The sequence below is a fragment of the Carlito syrichta genome, unplaced genomic scaffold (assembly GCF_000164805.1).
Source record: "Carlito syrichta isolate Samal-C Ts95f unplaced genomic scaffold, Tarsius_syrichta-2.0.1 Scaffold309195, whole genome shotgun sequence".
NCBI lineage: Eukaryota > Metazoa > Chordata > Mammalia > Primates > Tarsiidae > Carlito > Carlito syrichta.
In genome coordinates, this window is record NW_007253291.1 from 402,862 (window position 1) to 428,799 (window position 25,938).

The following is a 25,938-nucleotide window of genomic DNA, read 5'->3' on the forward strand; positions in this document are numbered from 1 at the left end:
TCCAATTTCACACACACTGCCTTTCTGACCTGGTCCCAATTTACATTTTCAGTCTCATTTTTTTTTCTTTTCCCTAATGTGTCCTACATTTTATTCACACTGAATAATTCCAGATATTCCACGTGACCAGTTAACCCCCAAATTTCTTACCCATTATCCTGCATACGAAAGTCTCAGCATTCTTTTCTCTTCTGGAGAAAAGTGCTTTTCAAAGCAACTGTTTGTTGCAGTATAATACACATACAGAAAAGTATACAATTATTCAGCACACAGTCATAAGTGTGCCCTGATGAATATTGCAAAGTAAACTCATCTATGAAACCAGTACCCAGATCAAGAAAGAAATCACACAATTTATTGCCAATGCCCTACAGAAGCCCTTCCTGCCACTTCCAGTTACTTCCCCACCAAAAGTAACATTATCCTAACTTCTAACAGCAGACTGGTTTTGCCTACTTAATTTGTATTTTTACATACATAGAATCATCTAGTGTATATTCTCCTAGTGTCTGACTTCTTTTACTCAACATTATGTTTGTGAGGTTCATCCAAGTTGATTGTTTCATTGCAGTTCATTCATCCTCATGGTTTTATTGTAGTACATTGTGTGACTATATCAAAATAATTTCCATCCATTCTATTGTTGATGAGCATCTGTGTAGTCTCTGGTATGGAGATATTACAAATAGCTCTGCCAAAAACATTCTGACATGTGTCTTTTGGTGATCATTTGTGCACAGTTCTCTAGAGCACATACCTATGTGTTCAACTACGGGGTCATGGAATAGGCATTTGAAGTGCATTTTAAATGTGTTAAACCTGATGTGAACTGAAAAGGTTAATACAGTAGATCATCATTTGGCAGAAAAGAATTGTTCTGAAGAGATGAGGCTCAGGACTGGAATATTTTGGAAAGAAGGATGGTGATTTACTGTTTTGTTAAGGGACTGTATAGAGGGCAGACAGCACACAGGACAAGAGAGGAAGGAGTGAAGAGAGTCTGGAACACAGCTGGCATTCAGTAAATGCTGGCTATTATTATTAAGGGTCTCTAAGGGTCAATGGTCAACTGCTCATCAATGTCACTTCTAATAAACTGCCATTATTTCATCGATTCTAAGACAAGCATTTTTCAACATCTCAAAAATTAAGATGTAAATGACAACCAATGGCATGTCAGAGCTAAGTTCTGACATGTTTTAGTTCCCCTGGTGGCACATAAAATAAATTTGTGACTTGCAATGGAAGTCTTTTAGATGCTATTAAGTCTAGTAGCTGAAGGACCAAAGGGTAAAGGAACTGTCCAGAGTGCTGACCAGGTACAGCAAACTGGCACAGCAAACTGTTTTCTTTAACTCAAAATTTGTTTGCTTAGCTCTGGAGGGCTATTTTTTTATACACACGTATACATCTGTAAAATAATATGAACAACATATGAGGGGAGACCAAACAACTGGAATTTATTGATAAAAGATTGTGTGTTATTGGGACGCCCATTACAGAGGAGGGCTAGTCTACACGTTTAAACATCAGTAACCTTCAAAGTACTCTCCATTTGATGCAATATACCTATCGAGATGCTTTTTCCTCTGCTCATAACAGTTTCTGAACTCATCAATTTTGATGCCTTTTAATGCTTCTGCCATTTTTTGTTTTACCTATTCCACATTGGCAAAAATGTTTCCCTTTAAGGACTTTTTTCATCCAGGAAAACAAAAAAGAGTCTCTCGGGGTAAGATTGGATGAATAGGGAAACTGGGGCACAGAGGTCATGCCTTTTTTGGTCAAAGACTGCTGAACACTCAGGGCAGTGTGGGCAGGTGTGCTCATAAGTCCACCCATCATGAAACGGGCAAACACAATGAAAGAATCTCAACAACAACAACAAAAATCGCTGAAGTCGAATGCAGCCTCCTACAACAACACTAACGGGTACACTGATGCCAATGAATTCCTAGAACACTTACCTAGCAAGGAAAGCCTATACTACAGAAGGCCAGCTCACCCCTCCAAAAATAATAATAATTCGTTTTTTGGGGGGGGTCTCCTCGTATTCTTGTAAGGATTTTTAATGCAGCCTTTTTTCTTTTTTTAATTTGCTTCCCCTTTTCTCTTCTTCTTTTTTAACCATGTTTCCTTCCACCAGCTTGCTTACACCTGAAATCCTACCCTCAAAGAATCACCTTTCCACATCAAGACGGGAATTCACTTTGACTGAGTTCAACCAGAATCCATGTCAGGTGCTCAACATTCATTACTTAATCCTCACAGGACCCAGTGAAAGTGAGTACTTTCTCCATTTTCAGAAGAGAAAGGTGAAGCGCAGGGGTTAATGAACCTGCCCTAGATGATATCCCTGCTAAATGAGCGCATGATCTTGGCTCGGTGCTGACCAGGGTACAATTTTTACCTTCAGGCTGCTTTATGCTGGGGGGAGGGGTCAACACCTCTGACACTTTCCAAGATGATTTGAAGGGGGAAGAGAGAGGGATCACAAAGACACAGATGAAACAGGTGGAAGCAAGGGAGGTGAGGGACACATGACACTAGAGTACGCTAGAGAGGGGGGGAAGATTTTGAAAGAATCAACTTTGTCATGTATATGAATGTGCTTTGTAACTCTAAAGGGTTCTGTCCATGGAAGGAAATGATATTTTCACTTATCCAACAAAATATACAATTACTGAGTTCATTTCCTATGCCGTGCTTTTCTTGGCACTGAGGATTTGAAGAAGATGTAGTCTTTGTCCTTAAGGAGCTTACAGGTAGTGTCGGGGGAGGGGAGATGAAATAAATAAGAAATTATCATTCATTCAACAAACTCTTTCATAATTGCCTATTCAGTGCCAGAGCCTATGCTGGAGACTCAAAACACAGATGAATTCAGTCCAGACCTTGCTGATACTCCCCGTCTACCTGAAGAGAAAGACAGGTAAAGGGGCAATTATAATGCAAGGTGTTATAATTACAGCATAGTCTAATGTGAGGGCAGAGATATACACAGAATATTATGGGAGCTGAGGAGACAGTTAATTAATACAGCACTGGAGGTAGAGGCAGAGTCTGAGCTGTAAGCAGAATTGTTTCAATGCTGAATTATACCTGGTTGCAAATAAAATCCTAATATTTCATTGTATACACAAGTGCTACCTTCCGGTGTAACTGAAGGTTATGTTGACATACAGCATACATGCAGAGAGAAGGCAAAAACGTGGAACCAAATGTAAACGGAGGACGAAAAGTTCTGGATGCAGAGTAAACACATTTGGGGTAGAGGAAGGTCCTACACGTAGGGGGTGGTCAGAGGAAAGCCATTGACTCTGCTCCAGTCAATGTGGGAAGACTTTCTAGAGGAGCATTTCAGCAATCATCGGAAGGAAGACAATTTCACCATCTCCACAAATGACTTTCCTCAGGAAGCCATTCTCACCAGCACTTGGGACAAGCTGAACAATCTCTAGAAGAAGTTGGGCTGTGGGCAAAAGGTAGAGTCTATGGTTCCATCTGGCACTGGGAAGCCTTATGATCCACACAGCATTCAAGACTTCCAGGATCTGCCTCAAACCTATACTACAAGTCTGCCGATGCACATACCAGGTGTTCTATCCAAACTGCGTTACTCATCATTCACCAAACACAGCCCACGTACTTCCGTCTTCTTAAGAGAACAGGCTCCAGAGCCAGAATAACTGGGTTTGAGACTTGAAGCATGCCTCCACCACTTTCTGCGTAAATCACAGAGAGCTCCTGAACCTATCTGAGCCTAATTCCCTCACAAAATAGAAATAATAATAAAACACTTCACATATCATTGTAAGGATTAAATGTATTAGTCAGTTGTCACTAGGGTATGCTGCAGTAACAAATCTCAGTGCTTATACAACACAGGTTAGTTATTGCTCAGAATTAACACCTTTTACGAGTTAGCTGTGGCTCTATCCACAAATTCTTCTGGAATTCAGGTGAAGGAGCAAGCACTATCTAGGGCATGCTGTTCTCATGGCAAAACAATTGTGGAACCATAAAGAAGCTCTTCCAGTTGCTGTACTTTATGTATATTTCAAAATTTTTTAAGTGTACAAAAGAAAAGGAAAGGAAAGAAATATCACCTCTAATATGAGAAAATGCCAAAGGTATAGGGGAGTTCCCTCCCCCAAACACACACTGGAAAAAGAACTCATCAATTCACCAAATGATATATTCTAACAAGGTAGCATGTTAGCCCCTTATAGCACAGATTCACATTAACTGTGAAACAGATCCTCTCCCTGGGCATGGTGGCTCACACTTGTAATCCCAGCATTTTGGGAGGCCAAGTCAGGAGGATTGATTGATTCCAGAAGTTTGAAACCAGCCTAAGCAACATAGTAGGACCTTGTTTCTATAAAACCTTTTTTAAAAAATTGGCCAGGCTCCATGGCTCAGCCTATAATCCCAGCACTTTGGGAGGCTGAGGCAAGTGGATTGCCTGAGCTCGCGGGTTTGAGACCAGCCCGGGCAACTTGGCGAGACCTTGCCTCTACAACAAATCAAAAAATTAGCCGGGCATGGTAACGCACACCTGTAGTTCCAGCTACCTGGAAGGTTGAGGTGGAAGGATCAACGGAGTCTAGCAGGTCAATGCTGGGGTGGCCGTGAGTGTGCCACTGCAGTCCAGCCAGGGTGACAGAGTGAGACTCCAACTCAAAAAAAAAAAAAAGTTAGCCAGGCACAGTGGCATACACCTGTAGTCCCAGCTACTCAGGAAGCTGAGGTAGAAGGATCCCCTCAACCCAGGAGGTGGAGGCTGCCATGAGTCATGATCGTGCCACTGCACACCAGCCTGGGCAACAGAATGAGACCCTGATTCAAAAAAAAAATCCTACGGGGAGACACCTCTTATCAACAAGGGTGCCTGAACAGAGCGTATTTGTATACCTAACCCTTAACTGTACCCCATAATATCATTTTTAAAAAATGCACTAAAATTAAAATTAAAAAAAAAAAATCCTCTCATGCCAACAGTGGGGCTGAATTCAATGACATAACAAGTGTATGGTGACTGTCATGGTAAGATAAAGGTGCTGGGTAAATTATAGCCACTATTATCACCAATACTCTGAGATAGATGATAGTGTCCCCAATTCCCAGAAACTCTTAGAAAATTGAGGGTCTTGGAACTGAAGTAGTTTGTCCAAGGTCCTACAGCAAGTAAGTGGTGAAGAGGTAGAATGCAAAACAAATCTGTCCCATCCACACAGAGTTGAACACAATGTTCACAGCAGCATTAATCATAACAGTCAATAAGTGGAAATAGCCTGAATGTCCATCAATGGATAAATAAACACATTGTGGTTTATCCATACAATGGAATATTATTCAGTTATAAATAAGAATGAAACATGAATCCATGCTACAACATAGACGAACCCCAACATTATGCTAAGTGAAAGAAAACAGTCACAAAAAACAAGATATTCTATGACTCTATTTATATGAAATATCCAGATGGGCAAATCTATAGAGATAGAAAGCAGACTAGTGGTTGCCAGGGGCCAGAGTGAGTGGGGAATGGGAAGTGACTGCTTGTGGGTACAGTTTCTTTTTGGGGTGACGAAAATGTTCTACAACTCATTGTGGTGATGGCTACACAACTCTGTGAATATACCAAAATCCACTGAACTGTATACTTTAAACAGGTGAACTGTATAGTAGATGAATTATATCTCATCAAAGCTTTAATATATACATTTCCATCTCATCTCATCTCCCAGGCCTGGCTCTTGACTTGTATCCCCACAAAGACCCATGGATGAAAACATACAGTGAACACATGGGGAGCGGGAATGTGGGGGACAGGGTGGGAGGAAGGGTGTTGGAATTCCTTCCGCCTAGGTCCACTTAGGTAAGCCTCAGGCTCCCCACCACCTTCCTCAATCTATACACGACCAGCTTCCTTCAGAGGTTGCCAGACCCAAAATGAGTCAGGCTCAGTTAATACCAGTTACAACCACCTGGCACCAGCACTCACCAGAGCAAACCCACCTTAGATTAACTGTTCTCACTATCAGAGGCTGCTAGTGATGGTAGCCTCAAGCAGCACATCCCCTCCAGCTCAGCTCATCCACATCCCACGACCACTTAAAATCCACAGGCCTCTTCAGACTGCTCTGCAGAACGGCAGCTAACCTGGTGCCCACAAAGGCTTTCCAACAAGAACCTCCACACACCTACTTAATGCATGCTGAGTCTCATACTCCTTGGATAGGAACCGCTACCCTTTATCTTCAAACAGTTTAAACAAATACCCCCCTTGATTTGGCCTTAGCAGAGTTGCAGAGCAGAGCTGGGCCCCATCTTGGCTAAGGCACCTCAGTTGTTCTCCATCTCTCAAATGAGGGGAAGGACCAGTTTGTCTACTAGACTTGAAAAGTGATTGCTAGCACTCAGCAGGTGATCCACTCAGAGACCAAAGGGGTGGTGCAAATTCCAGCCCGGTGCTCCCCACACTTTAACGTGCAAATGAACCTTCCAGGGATCTTGTTAAAATGCAGATTCTGATTCAGTAGGCCTCAGGTAGGGCCTGAGATTCTGCATTTCTTTTTCTTTTATTTATTTATTTTTTTGAGCTGGGGTATCACTCTGCTGTCCAACCTGGAGTACAGTGGCATGATCATGGTTCACCGCAGCCTCAATCTCCTGGGCTCAGGTGATCCTTCTGCCTCAGCCTCCTAGCTGTATTGACTGTTATGTTCACAGCAGCATTAATCGGAACAGTCAATAAGTGGAAACAGCCTGAACATCCATCAATGGATAAATAAATTGGGTTTTATCTATACAATGGAATATTATTCAGTTATAAATAAAAATGAAGCATGAATCCATGCTACAACATGGATGAACCTTGACATTACGCTAAGCAAAAGAAAAATAGTCACAAAGGACGAGATATTCTATGACTCTATTTATACGAAATATCCAGACAAGCAAGCCACAAAGATGGAAAGCAGACTAGTAGTTGCCAGGGGCCGGAGTGAGTGGGGAATGGGAAATGACTGCTCATGGTTCTGCCTCAGTAGCTGTATTAACTGTTACTGAGTATAGCTGAAACTATAGGTGCATACCACCATGCCCAGCTAATTTCTTTTTTTTGTAGAGATGAGATCTTGCTATGTTGCCTATGATGATCTCGAACTCCTGGTCTTCCAAAGTGCCGAGATTACAGGCATGAGCCACCATGCCCGGCCTGAGAGTCTGCATTTCTAACAACTCCTAGGTGAGTCCAATGCTTGCTGGTCTGTGGCCCATGCATTGAGTAGCAAGACTTTAGTCCATTCCACTCACTCTCTTTTCTGATTTCGTCACCTTCTTGGTTGTGCAAGGAGCCTCTTGAGAACTGATAAAAGCTATTCTCTCTTTCCTGCAGCACATACACAAGTGGGTTGCATAAAATCTGGGGGCCTGCAGTCTATGGACTAAAAGCAATTTTTTTGCACACACAAACCTTAGTTCTTGTGGAAAAGAGGATGCAACAAGGGACAGGAAAAAAAAGCCTTGGCAGGGAGTCAGGACTCCTGGGTCTTGTCCCAGCTCCACTAATGACTTCCTGTGTAACATCAGATAAGTTTCTGCCCCTCTCTGAGCTTCAGTTTTCCCACCATGAGGCGACTGAACTAGATTGGAGATGATAAATAGGTTTTCTCTTTTTTGCCAACTCTGGTAGCTGTTGCCTGAAATACCCTGTGTTAAAAATTCTTAGACTGTGTCTGGACTTGGCAGAAAAGGGTGCTGTGATTGATTGGTGATGCCTGCCATGGTCTCAGGAGAGGGAGGGCCTTGATTGATTGGTGAAGTCTGTCAAGGTCCCAGGCCTGGTGGGCGATGGGCTTCCTGCCAGATGTCTACCTGCCCCAGAGAGCCCTTCCAGCTGTGACATTCCATAGCTCATTTACAGTCACGCCAGACTGGGGAAAGATAAGTCTATGCTTGTCCTCAAGGGGGCAGGAAGGGATAATTCTTTAAGCTGCTGGTTTCTCAAACCTGCCACCCTGCAGCCCCCTTTGAAAAGAGGTAGCAGAATCCTTGCTCAGTGGCAGAGGACAGCCTGTCCTTGCGCTTCCATCCTTGCCTATTTTTAACTCCAACAGAAACTCAGGCAAAAGCTGAAATACAGAAGGGCCACCCAGCCTCCTGAGGAAGGGGAAGCTCCCCCCCCATCATTCCCAAGTTGCTTCATGGTTGGCCAAATGGGAGTCAAGGCACGCTGCCAAGGGACAAAAGGTTCCTCACCTCCCGTGTGAATTTCCCACGACTCCTTCCCAACCTTCCCCAGGCAGGGCCAGTCACCCTTCCTTGGTACATCCATAGAGCCCTCTGCTGACCCCTATCCTGCTTCTTCCTGTACTTGTGCATTCATGGACATTGTCCACATATACGTGCCAAGGACACAGCACTGAACAAAGCAGACAGGAGTCTTCGCCCACTGAGCTCCTCCAGTCTAGGGTGGAAGACAGGCAGCAAACAGGATGGCAGCACAATTCCGTGGTTACAACTGTGGTGAGTGCTTGGAAGAGAACGATACTATGGTCACCCACATGCCTGTGAGTGCTTCAAGAACTGGGATGCCTTACTCACCTTTCTATCTCTGGAAACGAAGACCTAACCTAGCACAGAGGAGGTTCAGAGAATATTGGTTGATTGAAAGTATAACACAGGAGACATCTTGTGGAGTTTGAGAACCCCACAGGAGTCTATCTCAGACTAGATTCATTCACTCATTCATTCACTCATTCACAAGGTATTTTTCTGAGCACCCTCTATATGTCCAGCACTATGTTCTATTCAGTGGACCTAGAGCAGGAAACGAAACATGGAAAAACAAACTGCCCTTCTGAAGCTCTATGCTAGAAGAGACAAGCGAACATTAAATCAGACAAATACAGGAAGACACAAAGGGTATTAGAAGGTGGTGAGCAGAGAGAAGGGTGTTTCTCTTTGAACTAGAGTGACCAAGGAGTCCTCTCTGTGGCATGTGGGTAATGACCTGAAGGAAGTAAAGGAATGAGTCACATGGGTATCTGGGGGACAGGCATTCTCTACACAGGGAACAAAAACATAAAGGCCCCCCGGCAGACTTGTGTTCAATGAACAGCAAGAGGCCTTTACGTTCAATGTACAGCAAAGAGGCCAGAGCAGCTGAAGCAGACCGAGCAAGGGGGAGTGGTGTGAGATGAGGTTGAGAGGACGCGGCAAGCAGGGAGGACAGACCTTGGGAGACAGACATCCCTGGCACGAAGCCTGGCATACAGTGGATGGAAATGATGGCGATAATGACAGTGACAATGGCAAGATGATAAAGGTAGCTAGCATTCACTGGGCACAGGTGTCAGTTAGTATGCTACAAAACTAACATGGATTAATTTACTTAATCTCCAAAACAAGCCAGGCACGATGGCTCATGCCTGTTTCCCCAGCACTTTGGAAGGCCAAGGTGAGAGTATCACTTGAGCCCAGAAGTTTGAGACCAGCCTGGGCAATATAACAAGACTTCATCTCTACAACAAATGACAAAATTAGTCAGGCATGGTGGTGTAAGCCTATAGTCCCAGCTACTTTGGAGGCTGAGGTAGAAGGATGACCTGAGCCCAGGTGGTCTAGGATGCAGTGAGCCATGATCATGCCACTGCACTCCAGCCTAGGCAACAAAGTAAGACTCCAACTTGAAAAAAAAAATTCCCCACAACGACCAGAGGAATACATCCTATATTATCCCCATTTTAGAGAAAAGAAAGCTGAAGTTCAACATACAGTTTGGAGGTGGCAGGGCTGAGACAGAAATGCTGACAGTCTGGGGCCAGTGTCCACTGGCTTCCTGATCCCACCCAGTCCTATTCCGCATGTACTATGAACTCCAGTTTCTTTCCCTCTTAGAGTTTCTAAACCTTTTGGACTCCTTTGAAAATCTACTGGAAACTGTTTTTCCCCAGAGAACGATTTTGGCTTTCCCCAGGAAAAAAAAAATACAGATGCACAATGACAGAACTTGTACATAATTTCAAGAGGTTCAAGGTTATAAATTCCAGCCCTAAAAGCAAGCATTTTATAAATGTTTGTAGCAAAAACAAGAATTGTCAGAGTTTTCCAAAGAGGCAGAAAGGGAACACGGGTACCTGTAACATCAGCTGCAACTACCACAATTTGTCAAGAGCCTACTGGGAATGGGGTGCTCATTTAAGCCTCATTGTAACCCTGTGAGGTGACTGTAAAAATTATGAATGAGGAAACTGAGGCACAGAGAGTTTCAGTGACTTGCCCAGTCACAGAGTTGGAACCTATCCCAGATCTAGCTGACCCCAGACCTCAGTCTCTCTTCCAGGGGCCTCTCTGCTGATTTCTTCAATGGTATCTTTCATCCTCCCAGGGTTGGGAAGACATTTGCTCAAGGTCTCACAGCTCCACACATCCAGAACTGGGTCCAGAACTGTGTTGCCCAATACAATAGCCACAAGCCACATGGGACTCCTTAAATCAAGCTTTTAAAAAAAATCAAGAATTCAGGCTGGGTATGGTGGCTCACACCGTAATCCCAGCACTATGGGAGGTCAAGGTGGGAGGATCGCTTGAGCCCAGGAGTTCAAGACCAGCCTAGGTAACACAGTAAGACCTCATTTCCACAACAAAATCAAAAAATTTGCTGGATGTGGTGATGCATACTTGTCTGTGGTCCCAGCTACTCGGGGTGCTGAGGCAGAAGGACAACCTGAGTCCAAGAGGCTGGGCTACAGAATGAGACCCCGACTCAAAAAAATATAATAATTTTTAAAACTAACAAGAAAAATAAGAATTCATTGACAAGGGCAACATAGAGAGATCTTGTCTCTAGAAAATAGAAAAATACAAAAATTAGCTGGGTGTGGTAGATGCCTGAGTCCCAGCTCCTTGGGAGGCTGAGGTGGGAGGATCGCTTAAGCCCAGGAGCTTGAGGCTGCAGTAAGCCGTGAGACTGCCACTGCACTCCAGCCTGGAAAACATAGTAAGGTCCCCTCTCTTTAAAAAAGATTAAGAATCCAGTCATCAGTTGCACTGACCACACTTCAAGAGCTGAATAGTCACATGTAGCCAGTGGCTACAGTGCTGGGCAGTGTAGATACTGAACATTTCCATCATTGCAGAAATTTCGATTGGACAGCACTGGTTTAGAACTTTATCTAGATTTGATCTTGACTTCCAACTTAAGGTTTTTCTACTGTCAGGGGCTACTAGAAATTAGATTTGCTTGATAAATGAAGCTGACCATGAAGAGAAGACAGGAGACAGGGTACAGTGGCTCACACCTGTAATCCTAGCACTTTGGGAGGCTGAAGAGGGAGGATTGCTTGAGGTCAGAAGTTTGAGATCGGCCTGGGCAACATCTCTACAAAAAAATAAAATAAAAATAAAAATTAGCTGGGCATGGTAGCATGCCCTATAGTCCTAGCTACTTGGAAGGCTGAGGAGAAAGGACTGCCTGAGCCTAGGAGTTCAAGGTTGCAGTGAGCTAGGATCACACCACTGTACTCCAGTCTGGGTGACAGAGTGATATCCTGTCTCTAATAAATAAATAAAATAAAGAGGAGATAGAAATGGAGCAGCTGAGGTTGTGTGAGAGAGTGTTCAGAGAAGGGTCATAGGAGGAAAATGTAAACTGACATCTTATACAAAAGACACAAGAACCATTGACTGGGGACCCACCTCCCCAGCAACCAACATGAATGTATGTCTGATAACAGGGACCCTCTTTAGTTACAACATTTGTCACATCTCTTTGTTGATGTCTGAGGTTTCTTTACTAGGGGACAAGGACTTTCACTGGTAGCGAGAGATCAGGCTGAACAGCCAGTTCTCCTGGGAGAGAGAACCAAAAACTTCTGCTCACTTTCCTAGGAAGGGAAGGAGGTCAAGATCAGGGGCCAACCTGCAGCCAGCCAAGGTCAGCCTTGGGCCCAACAAATCCCATGGGGTCTCTACTCAGGTAAGCCACACTGTGGGCACTGGGCGGTGACTCAGGGTGGAGAGGGGGCTGGGAACAGAGGACAAGGTATCAGCTGCAGCTGAGCACATCTAAGGATTCCGCCAACTCAGAAAGCTGGCCAAATAGCCAGGTCACATGATACTCCCTGAAGACTCCTTTTTGCCTGCAAGATACTCAAAGACATAACTCAATTTCTCTGGTGGGATACTGAGGAGGGAGAGAAGAAAGATCCACACAGTTGTCCTTAAACTGCCCGACACAGGAAAAAACTGTGGCTAAGGTTGGGGGAGCCCCTTAACTCTGAGCACAATAGTCTGACCTGCCCGCTTCCTCCCTTCCTCTCTCCCTTCCTTCTTCCCTTCATATAGGGACTGTTGTAAATGTCCACTGAAGGTGGAGAAAAAAGGAGAGCATAATTTGGAAGACATGGATAAAATTCCCTTCTCATTTCTTACGGGCTTTGGAACCCCCTGCAATCTTTCTGACCTTTATCTTCCTATCAGTAAAATGTGCATGATTTTACTACCTACCCCATCAACATTATAGAGATCAAATGATACTGATAATGACTGCCATTTAGTGAGAACTTGAAAAAGGAGCAGGGCTGGACAGGCGCTAAGCACTCAATAAAAACCTCTTGAATGCTGAATGTACCATGCAAATGTCATGTAGAATGGTAATAATAATAAGTTACCATGAAGTGAGCGCCTTACTACTGTACAAAGCCCATATCACAATTAATGTCCTACATGTGGCACATGTCACTTAATCCTTCCAATGACCTGAGAGGTAAGTACTATTATTATCTCTATTTAATAGATGAGGTCGTTTAGACACAGAGAGCTTAAGTCATTTGTTTAAGGACACAGCTGATAGGGTAGGACAAAAAATTCAGGTCTGTCTGAATTTAAAATTGATGTATTTTTGCCTCCCATTTAAAAAGGTATTTTGTAGACAACAAAGGTCTGTACAAATGTTGGTTATTCAAATCGTCAGCCTGTTAGGATTAAATGTGAAGGTGACTTGGGCGTAGGGGAAGGACTTTCTGCATTCCAGCTGCCTGTCGATGGAAGGGGGAGCCCCTGAGAGGTTGTGAGTCCTCTTTCCTGTCACTAGAGGCATCCAAGAGAGACTGAACTCCTACCCAGCAGGAAGACTAGAAGGAGGACTGAGGTGTGGTCCCCCAAGGGAGACTGGAGCAGCTCAGCAAATCCCAAATGTGGCTGAATCACCTGAGGAGCTTGTGAAGCAATAGCTGTCCAGGCTCCATGTAAGGTTTTCAGTGGCGTGGTCAGGTTGGGGTTCCGATCCTGGCTGCAGATGGAAAGGCATAGTGCAGAGCAGCTTGAGAATCACAGACCCAGGACCACTAGATTATAGAAGCCACTAAAGGCACCCAGGACACACTCTCAAGAAACACACAATTTGTTTACCATGGCTTGCTGTGGCCAGGCACTGTGCCAAGCATCACACGTGTGGCCCCGCTGACTCCTACCAGGCCACCTCCTCCCCAGGCTCTTTTTCTCTTACTTCCCTTTTTCAGCTCCAGCATCCCCTCCTCCAGGAAGCCTCCCTTGATTTCCAGAGCTAGGGACCCCTCTTTGGGCTTCCACAACAGATAAGACTCTCACTTGCAGATGTCTGTGACTATGCCTACCCCACCTCCCGCCACCCCAGGCTGTGACAGAACTAGCGTCCTGCTCAAGTCCGTGTGCCCAGCACCTGGGGCCTGGCCCAATGTAGGTGCTCAGTAAGCATCTCCAGAGGGGTACTTGCTCGGCTCCATGAGGGATGGACAGAGGGGGCAGGGAGGAAAGCAGCCGCTGCAGGAAGGAAGTAATCCAGGTCACCAGGTTGGGAGGAGACAGAACCTACAAATTCTCCCCACCACTGCTCAGAAGAGGCCTGGGCTATTTATAGCTCACAAGCCTTCTGCTTCTTGCATTTAAATGCAGGGCCGGGCATGGAATAAAATCCTGGGGAGGTCTGTCAGTTTTCACATTTATTTATTTATATTTTTACAAGAACGGGGGCAGAAAACAGGGACAAAAATGAGCCGTGGCTATTAGGGGGAGCTGCCTCATGCCATCCCTGGGCCTGCCTTGCCAAGTCTGTTGACGACAGATGAGTTGCATGCAGTTCTAGGCCTGATCCTAGAAATCAGCGTCCCTGTGGAGACCAGTCTGTGAAGGTCCTTTTAAGGTGATTTTTAAGTGGTGGCTTCGGTTTACAGACTGGTATCACAGTATGATCCTGCTTTGGTTTAAATGTGTGTTCCTATGTGCACAGGCACGTGTGCACGCACAGACACGCTCGCACATGCTCTCTCACACACACACACACACACACACACACACACACACACACCCTGAGTGAGAAATAGCCCTAGTGGCAAAACAGTCTACTTTTGGATTACAGAATTGGAGTCATTTTTACTTTCTTTTTGTGTGCTTTCTCTGCATCTTCCCAAAATTTCCACCATGGGTACCCAGAGCATAGAGTCTTTTGAGGGTGTTAGATTCAAGGGAACTAGCTCTTGCCTCTCATGCAACCTTGGGGGCGTTACTTCAATTCCTTATCTGTGAAATGGGACGAGCAGAAGGACCTTTCTCATAGGTGTGCTCTGAGGACTATATGCCGTAATGTGTGTGAAATCTTAGCAAGGCATCTGGAACGCGGTACGTGCTCAGAAAATGCCAGCTAGGACACCTGGACGAGTGTTTGTAGCTCGTGAAAGCACAATATTGTTTTTAAAAGGATACATGGTGACTCTCCCACTCCAGAACGTGGAAGGAGCCCTGAAGTTGGGACTGGATCACGGCCGGGGAGGACTCAGAGGTCTGAGTTCCAACTCAACCTACCCCAAAATGGATGAACGACTCCTTCCCCTCCTGATCAGCTTTCTGACTTTGAAAGGATGGTGGTAGGAGGTGGATATTGAGGCCTGCCCCTCTTGGTAGAGGTTCATGAGGTTTGAAGATGATATAACTTGTCTCTCCAACAAGGGCTTGGTCATACACACCCCTCTTTCCAGACCCTACTTCCTCCTTGCTCCCACTTCTGAATGCAGCCACTGGGCCCCCATGAGAAATAATCAACCACAGGAAGCCCCTCCCTGACCTCACTGGGTCCCCAGTGGCCCAGGCACTTTCCCCCAAACAACCTGGTAATCAGTTTCTCACCCTTCAAGATGGTACTGAGCACTCCCTGCTTGATGGAGTCATTCATTACCTGGTCTGCCTGTCACTCCTCCTGGGCTGCGGGAGGTTCCAGTCCTATTCAGCACCACACCTTCGGTGCCAGTACACTGGAACAGGGGCTAGTGAGTATTTGTTGACTGCATAAAGAATGCTTTTAAAAACCATCAAGGGCAGGGCAGTGCAGTGCAGTACAGTGGTTAGGCTCACAGATGCTAGCGCCAGACAGATCTGTACTTGAACTTACTACTGAATGGCCCTGGGCCAAAGATGGGCCTGTCTTCTCTGAGCCTCAGTTTCTTCATCTGTACACTGGGTGTCACAATGGTACACCTCTCATAGTCGGGGGTTCTGACAGATTAATCCAGGTAAAAGCTCAGAGTACTTAGCATATCAGAAACACGATACCTATTAGTGTCACGAGGATGATTACTAAAAATGTAAAATGACTTAACGAGTGTCTCAGGATCCTAGAGTGTCAGCACCTTCCCTTGAGGCTTGTCCATGGCTCCTCCCGGGTTTAGGTCTGTGGGGTATGTGAACCCTTGGAGAGAATGTTTCCTGCACAAAGGTACCCACCTGAGGGGGGGTGGGGCACAAGCAGAAATGCAGCCTGTTTTCACTTGCCAGACTGTACATCATGCTGGCACCAGAGAAGGAGGAGCCTTGATGTAATTTCCTGTCCTAGAGCATTTTTTACATTCAACAACCAGGGTGGGGATGGGGTGAGAGGTGCCTTCTTCTAATTTGCCAAAAAATTCCATATGAACCATGTGTCTGTGTCAGGGCCCTAGTTATGGGGCCATGAGGGGAAGGGCCATGCTGGGCTGTGCTCAATCCCAGTTCTAAGGATGACGCAAAGGCCTTTCTAAGATTATAGGGCCCAGGGTACAAATGGAGGAAGGGAGGCCCTCATACTTATTCTAAATATGTAAAAGTTATAAATCAGGCTATTAAATAAAATATGTCCTATCCTTCCATTCTGACAAATATGTCTTCATAATGACCTTGAAGGCCAGGACATGTTCAAATTTAGAATCCTCTGAGTTCCATGGCTGAATGTGGGATGGGGAGGGGAACTAGCCTTCAGTCACAGCCCACCCTTTCTCCCCCACCCCCATATCAAGTAGGCCCACTCTGCACATCTGCACCCTATTCTCCATACACAGCACCCAAGGACCACCCTCAGGATACCAGCAATGGATGGCGTCCATCCTCAGGAGGGGATGGGGTCTAGACAGATCCTGAAAGCCAACTCAGGGCCACTTGGACAGAGAATTCAGGGTCCCCATGCCTGGGATAGGCCTTGCAAGGAGAGTCCAAGTGGGCTTGTCCTCTTCACCCCACAGATTCCTTACCCCCGAGGAAAGGTCTGCCTAGAGAAGGGACTGGAGAGCAGACCAGTAATGCTGGCAACCCCAGAGGCTTTAGACCCCAAGTCTAAAGACAGGAACAAGGCAGCACTCAATTCTAGCACCAGCCAGGTCCAACATTCACCAAATGGGTCATGAGAAAGCTCACAACAGCCTCACATGGGTTGATTCTCTTGGGGACTGTGGTCCAGTTTTTTATCAAACCCTTTCACAAATCAACAGATGTGCCAACCACTTGGGGGTGGGGTGGGCATAAAGCTTCTCTCACTTTCTTCCCTGGAAAGGCCTGGATTTAGGAATTGCCTCTGGAGGCCCAGTCCTGCTCTGAGCCCCTTTCTGAGACTGGAGACATATAGTCCCAACTCCCAATTCCTAGTCAGCGTTGAGGTCAACAACCCTTCAAACCCAACCTTTAACTAAAGAGTGGTTTTCCTTTATTTTTTTATTTTAATTTTTTTTTTTAAGACTTAGACATTCACCTCTGGAGAGAAATTATGGGTTTCAAGAGTTCTTGACAAAGAGTTTCATTCCAGAAATGTAAAGCCGGCATTTTAAATTTGGTTCTTATTCACTGCTGGAAAGTATTAGAATGAAGATTACAAATTTAATAATGTAACACGGCAGGAATTGGCCCAGCCTTGTCTCCAGGAAAGTAATTTGTTCCTGCCTTCAAACCGGCACTTCCCAGCCCCCTAGCATCACCAGACCAGCCTGGTGACACACTCCTGACTTTTTGTCGTGTGCACCCTAGCCCACATGATCAGTCCAGAAACCGGATATCATCACCATCCTGGTCTAGGACTCAGTGCTGGATGGTCAGATCTGTCTGGGAAGCAGCTATAACCAAAAGGAGCCATCCCTGGGCCTCTGACCTCCATCCTTCCTGCCTGCAGCCAGAGTGATCTTTAAAGATGTGCAAACCCCAAAACTGAGCCTGTCACATCCCTGCTAAAACCTCCAACTGTCCTTAAGTTCAAGAACTTTAACTTTAAAGAACCAGTGTGGGCCAGGCTCAGTGGTTCAGGATGTAATCCCACCACTTTGGGAGGCCAAGGCGAGTGGATTGCCTGAGCCCGCGGGTTCGAGACCCACCCAGACAACTTGGCAACACTTCGTTTCTACAATAAAAATTTAAAAAATTAGCCAGGCATAGTAGTGCATGTCTGTAGTTCCAGCTACTTGGAAGGCTGAGGTGTAGGGATCGCCAGAGCCCAGCAGGTCGAGGCTGCGGTGGCTGGGAGCATGCCACTGCACTCCAGTCTGTGCAACAGAGTGAAACTCCAACTCAAAAAAAAAAAAAAATAGTGTGACCAGGCATGCTGGCTCACACTTGTAATCCAAGCACTTTGTGAGGTCAAGGTGGGAGAGTCACTTGAGCCCAGGAGTTGGAGACCAGCCTGAGCAACATAGTAAGACCTTATCTCTACAAAAAATAAAAAAGAAATTAGCTGGGCAAGGTAGTATATGCCTATAGCCCCAGCTTCTCAGGAGGCTGAGGCAAGAGAATCCCTTGAGCCCAGGAGGTTGAGGCTACAGTGAACTATGATCACACCACTGCACTCCGGCCTGAGTGACAGAGCAAGACCCTGTCTAAAAAAAAGTGGCCCAGTGTGGCCCAGTCCTGCTACCTCACAAACCACATGTTCCTTTCCCTGGGCTCTCAACAGACCATGCCCCTTTTCTACCTCAGGGCCTTTGCACAGCTGCTAATAATAACAAGAGCTAATATGTATTGACCACTATGTACCAGGAATGGTGCCAGGCGTTCTCTTACCTCTACCCTGTGAGGTGGGCAGTAGAGCCCAAGTGGTGAAGCTCAGACTCCGGGACCAGATATGATGAACTTGAATCCTGCCTCTCACCCTTACTGTGCAATCTTGGGTAACTTGCTTAATGTCTCTGTGTCTCAGTTTCCTCATGTGTGAAACAGGGCCCGAGGTAGTACTCAGCTCACAAAATAGCTTTGGAGCTGAAGTGAGTGAATGGAGGCAAAGTGTGAGAACACAAGGAGTACCACGTAAGTCGTGTTCATTATCACTATTCCCCTTCCACAGAGAGAGAAACACAGGCATGGCCAAGTGGTACATGATATGGCTAAGGTCACGTGACATCTGTGAAGCATGTGGTCTCCAGGCTCTGAAGCCCTCAGTTTCTATCATGAGATGTCCATTTTATAAAATTTAGAAAAAACAAAAGAAGCACAAACTAGAAAGCAAAAACTACTCCTATTTTTGTCATGCAGAGGCAATTATAGTTATTTCCATCTGTGGGGGGAAGGGATGGGGGAAGAGACAGCCACACAGAGTCCAGGATGCAACCACCTCCCATCACTGACTCCCAAGTCTGGGCCCTCAGCATGGTGGCATCCTGTCTCACTCCCCTCCCCTGCCCTTTGTACACCTGGCCAGTCTCGCTTATCTCTCTGGCCTCAGCTTAGCTAGCCCCCTTCCCTGCCCCCAACAGGTCAGTTCTCCTTGCTGTGGGCTTTCTGGCACCCTACACTTGTCTTATATGGCTCTTACCACAGGATTGATTGGGTTATTAATTTGCCTTTGGGTTGTCTAATGTCTCACCTCCACCCTCCTACCAGAATGCAAACACCATCAGGGCAAAGACTGGACTTGCCTGGCAGTCAGGCAGAAAGGGAGAAATAGGGGAGGGAGGGAGGGAGGAAAAGAGAGAAAGAAGGAGGGAGGGAGGGAGGGAAGGGGTTGGGATTCAGCTCTGCCTTTCCCCTATCAGTGCCCCAGTGGGGTGAAGACAGGAATCGCACAGTCCCTGACCTGAAGGGGCTGGCAGTCTGGCAGTGGAAAGCAACAGAAGTCAGACTGTGCACACACCAGAGACAGAGAGAGGAGCAAATCAGCATAGGAACACCCTGGAGGAATGATCACCTCCACCCAAGAGAAGAGAGGTGTGCTTCCCGGAGGAGGTGGTGTTGGGGTCCTGAAGGAGGAGTAGGATATCCCAGCCAAGAGAATGGCCCAGGCAGAGGTGTGGAGGTAAAGAGCTCAAACAAGACCACCAAATATGGAAGCAACAAATGGTTGGAAAGACTGGAAGTAGGACTTCAAATAGTCTGCTTCAAAACTTGTCTTCCCTGTTCATCTTGCACCTTCTCCCTAGTACTCGCTCCAAACAGTCAAGCAAGTCATGCTCCTAAGCTGCAGTGAGCCATGCTGTCATTCCCCTGCCCCATGTACCCTGCCCTGGCCCAAGCTCTTTTGTCTGAAGGCTACCCCCGGGCAGGCTGGAAACCAAAGGCAATAACAACTCTCCAGTCCTGCCCCAGCAGCCCTCAACCAATGCCTACTGGGAGTGGAGGTATAAATATCCCAACTCCCTTGTTCCTGGGTGGGGTAACTAAAGTGCACAGTCTACCCTAGGAGTTCGCAAAATTTGGCCCTCAGGCTGAATCTATCTTGCTATCTGTTTTTGTAAATAAAGTTTTATTAGAACATAGTCTTGCCTATTCATTTACATATTGTTTGTGGCTCGGTTCTCATTACAACTGCATGATTGAGCAGTTGCAACAGAGACCGTATGGTCTGCAAAGACTAAAATATCTACTGTCTGGCCCTTTACAGAAGAAGTTTGCTGAGTTCTTTGCTATACTGTGTTCCAGAAGCCTCCTGGCAAGACCAGACCTCAGCTGCCCTCACTCAGGGGCAACCTGTCTGATAACACACAGTCTCCTGACTTCTTTCCCTGCCTGGCTTTCTCATGCCTGTCCTCAGGCTTCGTCAATCACCTCTGCAAACCGTATGAACCAGGTGAAATTGCCACTTGAGTGTTCTGCAATAAAAATGGCAGTTTCAAGTGGTTCAGTCTTATACTTATTCTTGTTTCAGGGTCTACTTCTAGGAAAACCCAAATGAGGAGCAGCAGGGCAAGTATCATTGCACCCATTTTACAGATGAGCCCTAGTCTGAGTCAGTTCCCTGCACACACATTGCCTCCTCGGCAGAGGCAGAGGTCAGCTTTGGATTTAGGACTCGCCAGTCACTACCCCCAAGCAGGTTACCTGCTGCTCACAGCCACGGACTTGTTCACCCAATGAGGAAACCAAAGTTCAAAGAGGAGAATGACTTGCCCTGGGTCCCCGGCTGGCAAACTGGCAGAAATGGGATCTCAAATCTAGGTTTCCTGATGACAAATCCAGGGTTCATTCCACGACAAATCAGTCACCCTGCCCCCTTCTGCTTTCAACTCAGGCAGCCTGTTAGGGTTCCTGTCCACCTCCCCAGATACAGGGCCAACTTTCCATGACAGGTGAGATCAAATAGACAAAAATGCTGCCAGCCACAAAAGACTGTGTGTCTGTAGACACAAAGCAGAAATTCAGGACAGATACCTTTCAAAGAGGTACTTGGAAAGAGGTCCACCAAGAAGCACCCAATATATATGTATATTCATGAGAAAAATTAAATGTAGTGCAGAATGCTGGAAAGAACACCAGTGATGGAGTTAGGCCTGGGTTTGAAACCCTGCCTCACCCACCCCAGCTGAGTGACCCTGACCAAGTCCGGAGTCCATCCAGACACTCAATTTCTCCACACTGCCTAATGTGACAATCACTCCTACCTCGTGGGACTGTGGAGAGGATGGCCTGAAATGAGGGCTGGGTGCTGCTCAGCACAGAGCTGGGCATACCCATTCTCCCCACTCTGTACCCAGAGGTTCTGAGATAGTGTGTAGGTGGGCCCTGTTGGTGCTGCAGTCAGATCCCCTCTGGCAAGCAGGGCCCCTTATCACATGGCTGATGTGGGTGTCTACTTGTGCCAGCTCACACTGCCCTGTCTTTGGAGAGCTACTCTGAGTTCACAGAAGCTGCCTTCCTCAGAAGTTTTGCCCTCTTCCAACCTGGGGGACTACCTGATGCAGGAGTACCAAAGGCTGGGCAATGCTGCAATGCCATACACTCGAGGACTCCCCGGGATCAGGCTGAGGCTACACTGCAGCCGAAGACCCTTGTCTGGCTGCTTCTTCTGCTGCCCATGTTGGCCCCTCTTGCTCTCTTGCAGGTCTCACCTGTGTCAGTGATAACTCCCACAGTCTATCACTGACACAAAAACCCATGGCTCAGGCTAAGACAGTGGAAACAAAAGGAAGAGTTCTTCCATCTTCTGTATTCTTTTGAAGCGACTGCTGGGAGGAGTCCAGACACTAAAGTGCATACTAAACACTCCCTTGCTAGAAGCACCCACCTGGTTCCCCTCAGGGTCCGACTGCCCAGTCTGGGGGTCCCGCTGCAGGGATACAGCATGCCCAACAGACACTGGGCACAAGTGGCAGCTTCCAGAGGCCAGATGGCTCGGGGGTGGCTCGGCCCGGGCCAGGCTGGGCCCAGAGGAACCTGGTCCTGTCTTGGTGTTGAGCCCAGGCAGATGAAAGATATTTCTTAAGACATTTGCTGAGGAACTAATTAATTTCCATTACAGGCCCCAATTAGTGACACATCCTCTCACCCACTCCCAGGGTGACTCCAGGTGGCATTTGCCAGGGACACCAAGTGCTGGAGAACAGGGTGTGGACTTGAACCCTCAGGTGCTGGCAGGGTTCACGATGGTTACTTTGGGTGCCTCGGGGGACGGGGAATGGCCTTAAGCTGGGAATCTGGAAACATCAGCGCTGGTTCCGGCTTTTCCTTAGACCTGCTGTGAGGCTTTGGGCAAATCAAGATTGCTCTTGGGCCTCAACTAACAGCCAGAGTAGATGGCCTCAGAGGGCCTTTCAACTAAAATAATTTCAGCTAACTTACTTTTACTGTGTATGAAGCTCTCTACAAAGTACTTTACAAAATTTATCCATTTACTCTTCCTGACACAATGGAGACAGGAAGGGAATATTATAAGCCCATTTTACAAATAAGGAAATAGGCTCAGAGAGGTTAAGTAAGCTGCTCATTCATATAGCCCAAAGTGGCAGAGCCAGGATTCAAACTCAGGCTATCTTACTGTGGGATTCATAACATTACCTCCACCATGCTATGTCACCTAGTACAATCCGACTTCTCTGGAACCCTTACAGGGCTGGCCAAGGGCTGGGCACCTCAGTAAGAATTTGATAATGGGTAAATAAGAAAAAACTGGGAGCCTAGAAGGTGTGATGGTGGCTTGTGGGACTGGGTCACTGAGTGGGAGGACGGCTGACATTACCTTGGATGTCCTTTGGTGCTGTTTGACTTTTTGCCATGTACACATGTTGTCATCAGCAATAGCCGCATAGAGGGTTGAAAGAGCTGTTCACAGCGCTGGTGCCAGAAATGGGACAAGAGGATCAGAAGACGGGATGCCCTGGACACTTCCCACAAGATATTTTTCATGGGTTTAAAATGTAGCATTGCATATATTAACCTATCCAAAAATAACCTATTCTAAAAAGTATTAAATGGCCAATCAACCAAAGATCAGCTAGAGAAAAACTCTGGCAGGAAGGAATGCTCTGGGGATGAAAAAGACCATCTAGAGACCATACAAGAGAAGAGAGTGTCTGGACAAGTGTCCTCCCTTCCCTGGGAGACTCTGCTTGTGTTTAAACCAAGCCCACTAGACTGTCTCTCTGTAGATAGGGTCACTGAGGCCCAAAGAGACAAAGGGAAGCAGCTGCAGGGGACACTGAGACTCGGCAGCTGAAGTCCTCTCTTGACACTTAATGCAGTCTCTCGGGTTCCAGCATGCACACAGTAAACACCACATCCCACCCACATCCCGCTGTGCACACCCCTCCAACCTGCCCCCACTCCACATAGGCATGCATATCATGGTATCACTTCCCTTTCAGGAAGTCTACGGTAACAGGAAAGGCAGCCGCATACATTTCTTGGATTGGATGCTTTCTGTGTGTTGAGCATACAACTACTTCAAATTGTCCAAGGGTATCTTTAATTCCCACTCCATTTTGCCAAGGACAGGCTGAGGCCCAGATCAGTTACACACCACAGTCAACACACACAGCTAGCATGGGGCAAAGATGCAACCAGGTCTTTGGGACTCCAAAGTCTGATCATTTTTGCTGTCCCAAGCTACCCCTCTCAGAGGATGTTACCCATCAGTTTAGGACAAATCCCACCAGGCAACTCTTTTCAAATGGCTTTGTCTTCAGATTCTGCGTCTGATGGGGCTGGGTGAGAATCTCATCACATCATACAGTCTGTCCCCACCTCCAATCTGAGTTCCATCCCAACCTTCCCTAGGAAATTACCAGCAATCTCTTGCTTAGAAGCATCTAAATAACCTGACTCCATAAACTTCCTTGGTAGCATTTCCTAGCATTTTGCCCCTTTATATTGATGGCTCCTTTAATTTACTTCTTTCCAGTAGAGGTTTGTCCTTAAATGAACTTCCTGTTTTAACACATAGCCCTGCCTTTTCCGAATGCAGAAAAGGGACCGCGTCCTGCTTCCTCTGGTAAAAGAAGCTAGACCTAAATCCTCAGAAGTCCCAGAGCTGCCTGAGTCCAGTATCCTACGAAATGATATTATGGCCTGATGCGTGCTCATTTTGACTCATTTTTCATCTGTACGGATGACTTCCTAAAGGATTTATGGGGCCTACACATTAAACCCGGTGCCAAGCAGGCAGCAACTGAGACTCATTTGGATCACAGACCATGTGATGGAAACAGGCGGGTCGAAGACTATACCCGAGGCTGGATTTGGTATACAGTATCCCAGTATCCAAGACATAGGGAGGCAACATCCCTTGTTGACAAGACCCCTTCACTTCTCTCTGACTTTTCCTCAAACTCAGTGGTTCTCAAGGTAGGATCCTTGCATCAGCAGCAGCAGCATCCGCATCACCTGGGAGCTTCTTAGAAATGAGTCTCAAATCCCACCCCAAACTAAATGAGAAACCCTGGGTGGAATCCAGCAGGCTGTGATAACAAGTCCTCCAGGATTCTGGAACTCACTCAAATTTGGCGGGCCTGTTCAAACCCATCAGAACTGGCAACAGCCACTGTAACTACTGTAGCCACCACCACTGACTATCTACTATGTGCCACATACTAAACACATTCTCTCATTAGTCCTCTTAACTGAGCCCACCTGCTCAGCTCCAGGCCAGTTGCATTTTGTATGTGATGTCATTTATTCCTCACAATAACCCTTTAAGTATTAACCCTATTTTTATGGCCCATTTTACAGATGAGGACATGGGACCCCAGAGAGGAGTCAAAGCTACTAGCCCAAGGTCATAGAACATCGAAGTGACACAGGCAGGATGGAATTCACATCTGCCAGTTTCCAAAGCCATCTTCCTTCTGCCCACCATGGACATTTCCCCCAAGGGCTCTCACCCCTATTTCAGCCTGGGTCAGGTGAGGTTCGAAGAGAAGAGGAAGTCAAGAAAGACTTGGTATGCATCTAGATGTACAGCCATCTGTGCCCAAGGAACATAAAAGGTGTTCAGGAAGTATGAGTCCTTAGCCTTTCTCTGACTTTACCCAGCTGAGGGCTTTGTCTTTTCCTTCTGTGGACTTCAGTTTCCCCACCGGATAATCTTTATCATAATCTGTGAGGCCGAGATAATCTTCCCCCTGCTTACTTTTCTGACTTTGTCTCTCTAACCATACTAGTCTGCTTTCTGTTCCCTAAAACCCAAACCCGCACTTACCTCAGGGCCTTTGCATAGCTGTTCCCTCTGCTGGGAACACTCTTTTCCATTGTTTTGTCACTGAGGCTTCAACTGGAATGTCAGCTCCTTAGTAGGCCTTTCCTGACTACCTTACTTAACATCACCTCCTGTCCCATCCCCACTTGATTTTCATTCCACTCACCACAATCTCAAACTATTTATTTCTAATTGGCTACCTATTTATTGTCTGTCTTCTCCACCCCAGAACTCCATGAGAGCAGAACCCACGCTGACTGGTTCCCCAGTATATCCCTAACACTTAGAATGTTGCTTAATACAGAGCAGCCAATTAAATATTAGCTGAATGAGTAAATGACAGAAAAGAAAACCTGGACTCAGAGGCCAGAGTTTCACATGCAACCCTGGCCAGCCACTTTGCCTCTTAGAGCCTCAGTTTCCCTCCTTGCCTAATGAGAATAGACTAGATGATCTCCAAGGGTCCTTCCAAGACTGCCAATCTTGGAAAGCCAGGCCTGGAACCAGCCCAGTTGGCCCACCCAGAGGAGGCAGCTGGCCAGGGTCCCGGCAGCAGGTGCCCTCTCCCCACCCCTACCCTGTGTCCCTGCCCAGTCACACAGTCATCTCACTCCCCCGTCGCAGAAACTGTTAATGAAGTGCGCACTGCTAAATGCAGTTACAATTACGGGGGCTAAGAATAAGGCGCTGACATCAGCCTCCTCAGTTTCCGAGTGAATCAGAAAGGGCGGGGAGGGGGGGGGAGTAGAAAAGGGGAGGGGGGACGG

The 25,938-nt window shown here is 46.6% G+C and overlaps 1 protein-coding gene across 2 annotated transcripts in view; it reads right to left on the reverse strand.

Annotated features, from left to right (window-relative positions):
- The window catches only part of RIMS4 (regulating synaptic membrane exocytosis 4), a 145,516-nt gene that overhangs the window by 24,726 nt on the left and 94,852 nt on the right, over positions 1-25,938 (reverse strand). The window lies entirely within an intron of this gene.